This window comes from Scophthalmus maximus, chromosome 5 (genome assembly GCF_022379125.1).
Source record: "Scophthalmus maximus strain ysfricsl-2021 chromosome 5, ASM2237912v1, whole genome shotgun sequence".
NCBI classification, from domain to species: domain Eukaryota; kingdom Metazoa; phylum Chordata; class Actinopteri; order Pleuronectiformes; family Scophthalmidae; genus Scophthalmus; species Scophthalmus maximus.
In genome coordinates this window covers 12,145,218-12,151,500 of record NC_061519.1, presented here as the reverse complement: position 1 = coordinate 12,151,500, position 6,283 = coordinate 12,145,218, and the positions used below count along the sequence as shown (strand labels likewise).

Sequence of the window (6,283 nt, the reverse complement as noted above, 5' to 3'; positions counted from 1 at the left end):
CATGATTCTGATGCCGTGACGTCAGCGAGATGAACGAGGCCAAAAGTGGTATGGTATGGTGCCAGAGGACGAGGTGACACTTTGTGCACTGATGTCGTCTGTGGGTTTTCTACAGCCAAGTTTCCACCCCTGGGTCAGTATGTGCAAGATGAGGTCCGTCCAAAACAGTGAGAGCCCTAAAGGTGGCTGTGGACCAAGACAGGCCATCTGTTTACTCCACTTTTCAGCAAGAAAAAAAAGCAGGGGATTGTTTAATCCTGAATCAGTTGCCTAAATCAGACTGATGTTGAAAGAAACTGCCCACTACCCGTTGGCTTACATTTTAAGGCACTGCATCACATGAATACGAGTTTTACTATATCACGCAACATATAACTTGGCACCTTGATGGGCTGTATAGGTATTGGCTTAGCTCAACTGCTAGAAAGTGATAAAGTCTCACCACATTTTACAGCATACACTCAACACAATGTGTGTGTGAGTGGGAGACACTGAGAATAGAAAAGAAGACCAATGTGAAGATGGAGAAAGAGAAAAGACCATTGGGACACCCATTCAACTCTGCTACCCCGGACAGCTGTTGCCTGGCAACAGCTAACACATCAGAATGAAACAATGATGAGTCTGCATGGCCTTGAACGCTGCACAGTGCTACACCGTTCATTATGCCGCTTGCGTGTGAACGTGACATATACTGTATATATAATGCATCACGGCTGTCATATAGGTTTGTCAAATACAACTTATAGAGTGAAATAGACAAGAAAGTCCGCGGCTCAATGCAACACAACGAACGGCATGAGATGAGAAAGACCTGGACAATGCAACAGTTACAATGCAATACAGGATTGGGTAACACAAAGTGATGCAATGTCATTTTTTCAACACAACACCTCACACTACTACCACCAAAAAAAAATACAGCATTGTACAATGTAACTCAATCTCCAGCACAGTGACTCGGTTGATAAATTTGATATTTACAGGGCGCCAACACACCGTCGTTCCTCACTTTCATGCAGAAGTGTCCTTGGGGCAGGACACGGAAACTTTAGACCAGCGGCTTTCATGACAACCATGGGTGAGTGTGAGAGGCAAGTGCTTTGGATAAAACTAGTATGTTATCCTTTACAATGTGATGTAAGGCAGCACAGCACTTCGGAACAGGCAGATACATATGCAGTCATGGAAACTGTAATATATCAAATAATCTTAGTTTAAATAAAGGCATATTTCTTTCCATTATAGGCCTGTAGTGCGAGCTATAGTGTGCGCGAGCTGCCTTCAAAACTTCCCAGAGGACAATGTGGACTGGAGTGGCTGCATCAGTGAAGCCAAACATATAACTGCTATTTTAAACAGAGCACATGGGGGGATCAATGGCAGAGAGCGCCGGGAAGCTGTAACCTCATTAATGAGGTCTCCATCCATCCACCCTCTGGATGGAGAACGCGCGGATGCGGGGGGGCGGAGGAGAGGCGGGGGCGGTGGTGGGCGTGCGCACTGGCAGCCCATTGGCAAACGGGAGTGGATGTGCGTCGCCGCCGTCGTCGAAAGCCAATCGACGCGCTGCCGGGGGTCGCGGAGGGGAACGAGCGCGAACGGGAAACAACGGTCGCCGATGATAAAGAGGGGGCGCGTGCGCCCGACGCGCGGCACAGACGCTGGAGACGAGTGCCGTCGCGAGCGCGTGGTGGTGGGAGAAGGCGCGGACACAGCCAGCGGCGCTGCGCCAGATCGGGCCATCCCGTCAGACCACGTCCTCACTTTAACGACGGTTTGTAAATGGCTTTTCAATCTTTCTTCAGGTCTCACCGATTGTCCTTGACCCCCCCCCACCCAGCCTTTGACCTGTAACCCCGCGCGGCATTGCGAAGTTTGTCTCCTCAAATTCGCACCATGTTGTCGTTCTAAAGTTTATCATGGCACGCCGATGTTCCGCTTTCGTTCCGTCATTGGAGGTGCTCAGAAGCTTCTTTTTTTTCCTCGAGGAAACGCGAGCGGACAGTGAAACGGGCACGACTGAGTTCACGGTGAGATCTTTAGATTGAGCTGCCCCCCCCCCCCCCCCCCCCCCCCCGGACCCTGCATCTCTCCTTTCTCCTCACAGTCGACTTTGTCAGTTTTCCTGTCAGTGGGCTTGTGCGTCATTTCCAACTGATGGTGTGCTGCTGCTCCATACAGCCTGGGTACAGTCTCAGTCACAAATGTTTCCCATGGAGCGTGAGGATGAGGTTAAACAAGGCAAAACGCACTCTGGCAGTTAGTTTCATTACTAACGGATTATGGACTTATAGGACATATACAGCCGTGATCATCACCATGGGATTCAACCAATATTCCAAGTGGAATACAATTCAAAGAACAGATCAGAAAAATTGCAGAGAAGCACGCGAGTTTGAGTTTCAGACTGTTGAGATGTGGGCGATGAGAAATGGAATAGTTGTGGGAAATTCCAGTGGAAAAGCTCGGTCTACGCCTCATTAATGCAGTGATGCCCGAGCTGTTGGTTTGGCCTGTAAAGTGAGTTGGACTGTATATGCCCTGACTCTATAAATCACTGGAGCGGGTGCAGTCAAAGTCGCATGAGGTCAACCGAGACTCGCAGAAGACAAACGGCTCTCGTGAGGCTCATTATTGTGGATAAATTCACCTCATATGCTAGTGAGGCTTTAATGTGTCTCACTTGAGTCAATACAGAGACTCAATGGTGACCTTCTTGTGACGGCTGCAAAAGCGGCGAGATTGGAAATGACTGGCAGTTTAATGTTCGTCCTCATTTTGTTTTGTGTTGAGCCTTGCCAAGTTAGATTCATTGAATTTCCTTTGTCGACCATAGTTCCACACACAACTAAGTACAGCAATGTAGGACCAGAGCCCCAAAAGTGTTCCACTGTTTCCTACTTTTCCAGCGTCACACAAGGCTAAATTGATAATAATGCGTTTGCTGGAATACTTTATTAAAGGCTCTGATCAATAGCCTAACTGGAATTGGGGAGTGGTTGCTGATCAGTGGTCCCAGGCTTTCGTCCGTAGTTGTGGTACTTAGATGTCAACACAAATATTGAGCAATGAGTCCTTTCCCGCCGTGTCAAACATTTTTTACATTTTAAACATCTATTTTTCATTCATCACTGTAGTTTTATTTCTGTCCGGTTGCATTCCTTATGTTACGTTGACGTAACGTAATGTAACGTAACGTAACGTTGGCAAAGTTACGTTAACTTGTACGGTAAGAATGTTGCCACGCGAACGTTGCTTTTGCATTGAGATTTGCCAAATTTAACTGTTGATCATTTCCATTGTATGGTATAATGTTATCTACAACATTTGCTAAACCTGTCGCTATTTAAATTCCTTCAAACGGGTCAGCGTGTCCGTTCGGCGAGATGCTTTGTCATATATAGGCGCTTTGACTGACTCTATTGGTCTGCGTTGGTTTTGTGCTGTCCACGGGCTCGCCCCTCACTGTCGGCTCTAGAGGGGACATAGCTGCATATTTCGCTTCTTGCGCCTGCTCTGTCGACAGTCCGTCAGCAGCAGCACTTGTGTCCGCAGCCGGGGTCGACGGGCCCACTATGCCTGCAGAGAGTGCACGCCTTGCACGTGCTCCCCCGGCTGTCGCAAAATCCATTCGACTCGTAGGATATTCGTCCGTTATCAATGGCTTATGATATTCTTTTAAAGGCCGGGGTGTTGCAATACCATTCTCGTATATTAACAGCATTTCTGTGTTGTGCTCCCGGTCATGTGGTGTGAACTCAAGTGGCCACTGTGCTTTTGTTGTCGGTCAGTGGTGAAACAACGGGGCACATACAATACATCCAGCTTCTTGTTAAAAGGACTCTGGCTGCCAGACTGATGACTCATCTACTGGCTACTCTGTGGCTTTACTGGCGATGTGGTTACTGTTCTGCCCATTCTGCTGCCGAATGTTGATTTTGCTTTTCAGCCTCGATGAATACGCGCTGTGTCGGCGTTCAGGCGTTCGCAGTGCTTCGGACCGGGTCAGAGTTTGTCACACTGGGAGCAGTGGTGTAAAAAGCAGCTAATTGTAAATACAGGATGAATTGTGCGCGTGCTAATTGAACTGCGATCGCAATAACAGTTGTGTATTTAGGGAAATCATAGACGTTCGGTCAGGTTCGTAAGGTTGCTTTTACTCTTCTCTGGGCTGCGACGGCTTTAAAAAGCGGCTGCTCTCCGAACTCGGGACTTATCAGAACAAGTTTGTACGGTCTGCTGCTCATGACATGGTCTGAGGGGGGGGAAACGTGTAACTATCTATGATCCTTCACATGCTTGTCAGAGACAAAGTGTTGTATTGTTGTCGGGGGTCTTTGTTGCTGATCTAAGATCAATCGCGTAGTTTTCAACTCGCCGACATACTGTCAGCCGCCGTTTTTTTTTCTTTTTCATTTCAAACATTTTGCTGCGCTATGTGATCTGTGGAATTGTAATCCAGTGTCCGTCTCTCAGGCTGACAGTCTGCTGACGTGTACTCCCGCTCCTCCTCCTCCTCGTCCTCACCCCTGGCTCAAGGAGAACAGCTTCATCTGTGAGTACATTTCTTCAGTGTTCCTGAGCGAATGTTGTGGTCAGAATCCGTTTGTCACTGGAAAGCTTTATTGCTGTAGTACGTAGTGTATAACATTTCTTCATTGTGTTCCGGGCAATGGGTATCAGTTTTCCGTGAATACGGAGCTATAAGAGGGAACATTTACAGTAAGTTTACGGTACAGTGCACAGATCTGTACGAAAGATGCTGCTCGTGTGCATTCGTACCACTTGGCCTTTTCATATATAGATACGAATGATTGGAAGCATGTACCAGTTTAATGAATCAAAAAAAAAAATTATACCAAAAATCCCCAAAATGTGTCAGTCCAGGAATCTCCTGCTTTTTCTTTGTCTCAAATTATCATAATATTTGGGTTTTGGAAACGCCAGCTGTACAAATCAAGCCTTTTAAACACGTCGACTTGGGCTTTTTGTGTGTGTGTGTGTGTGTGTGTGTGTGTGTATGTGTGTGTGTGTGTGTGTGTCATCTTGAGGATTCACAGCCATGTTGACACGGGGGTAACCAGCTGGTCACACTCACCGAAGGCCCGCTCTGTGCCTCACATCTCGCACACACTGCCAGGCCTTCTGTCACCCCCCCACGCCCCACGTCTTTTGTTATTTTCCAACATTGAAGCCTCAAATCCAAGTAGCTGCCAGTGGAACACTTGTTTAGTAAGTGCTGACGCACACTTTAAACCACACCACCTCAATTAATGTTTGATAGGGGGACTTGTATACAACTGTGTGTGTGTTTGAATTCAACACAGTGGCACTTGTGTTTTTCAGCAGCTCCAATCAAGCTGTCGTAGCATAGCACTGGCAGTTCGAAATGGATTTGCATTTATTCATCTCTTTCTTAAAGTTTCAGAAATAGAAATTTGTCTGCTTCCCACTTTTTATTGTCAGAAGATTGACTTTCTCCCCAACACGACGAGTGATGAAATATGCAACATGACAAACACATGGTGTGATGATTGAACAACCCCCCAATATGGTCTTGTGACATGTGGTCCAGCAGAAACAGGCTCACAGGGTCTGGCCTTTCCAGTCTCTCTCTCTCTCTCTCTCTCTCTCTCTCTCTCCCTCTCTCGATGTCTGAAAGCATCGTAGGATAGTGACCTCCCTTCATGTGACCTCAGCAGTGACGTCACTTACAGCTGCCACGAATCGGTTTGTTGTTTCTGCGCCTCCTCAACAAACTCCTCTGTCGTTAATCGTCTGAAAAGGTCATTTTCCGGTACAAATTTCCAAAGATGGACTACAAAAAGTGCATCTTATAGTCTACTTGGCCCCCGTGCGTTCTAAGTGGGTTGATTCATGCTGAACATGGACAACACGGTGAAAAATATTTATTCATTACCAAGGTTGGGATTGAATCAAAAACAATAATCTAGGCTACGAAACCAAAAGGAAAAGGTTGTCCCATTGAGAATGTTTAGTCACGCTCCGGTCCACTCATATTTATCCACATGACCACCAATTATTCATAGGCAACGGTAACTTACATGATGACTTGGCGTCTTTTCTTGGTCATATTCTTTTTCTTTAATTCTTTATTTCGAACAAATTAAAATAAAAAAGCAAGGTTGACACTGCACACAAAAACAAAACAACAACAAAACAAAATGTTCATAAAGTGTCACAAACAACATCCATAAACAAACAAATCATACATGTCCAAAAAGGAGCAGCAGAAAGCCAAAGCTTATCAATTCCCACT

General features: G+C 46.3%; 1 protein-coding gene across 2 annotated transcripts in view; it reads left to right on the top strand.

Moving 5' to 3' along the window:
• Nucleotides 1–945: 945 nt before the first annotated feature.
• Nucleotides 946–6,283, top strand: part of LOC118310457 (cAMP-specific 3',5'-cyclic phosphodiesterase 4B-like) — a 47,398-nt gene continuing 42,060 nt past the window's right edge. Inside the window, exons 1-2 of one of the 2 annotated variants that reach the window (XM_035633395.2) lie at nt 946–1,081; nt 4,480–4,558. The gene's annotated coding sequence lies outside the window, so the exon portion shown is untranslated. Of the gene's footprint in view, nt 1,082–1,552; nt 1,778–4,479; nt 4,559–6,283 lie in introns of those variants that run through there. The other variant, XM_035633393.2, reaches the window with a different exon arrangement.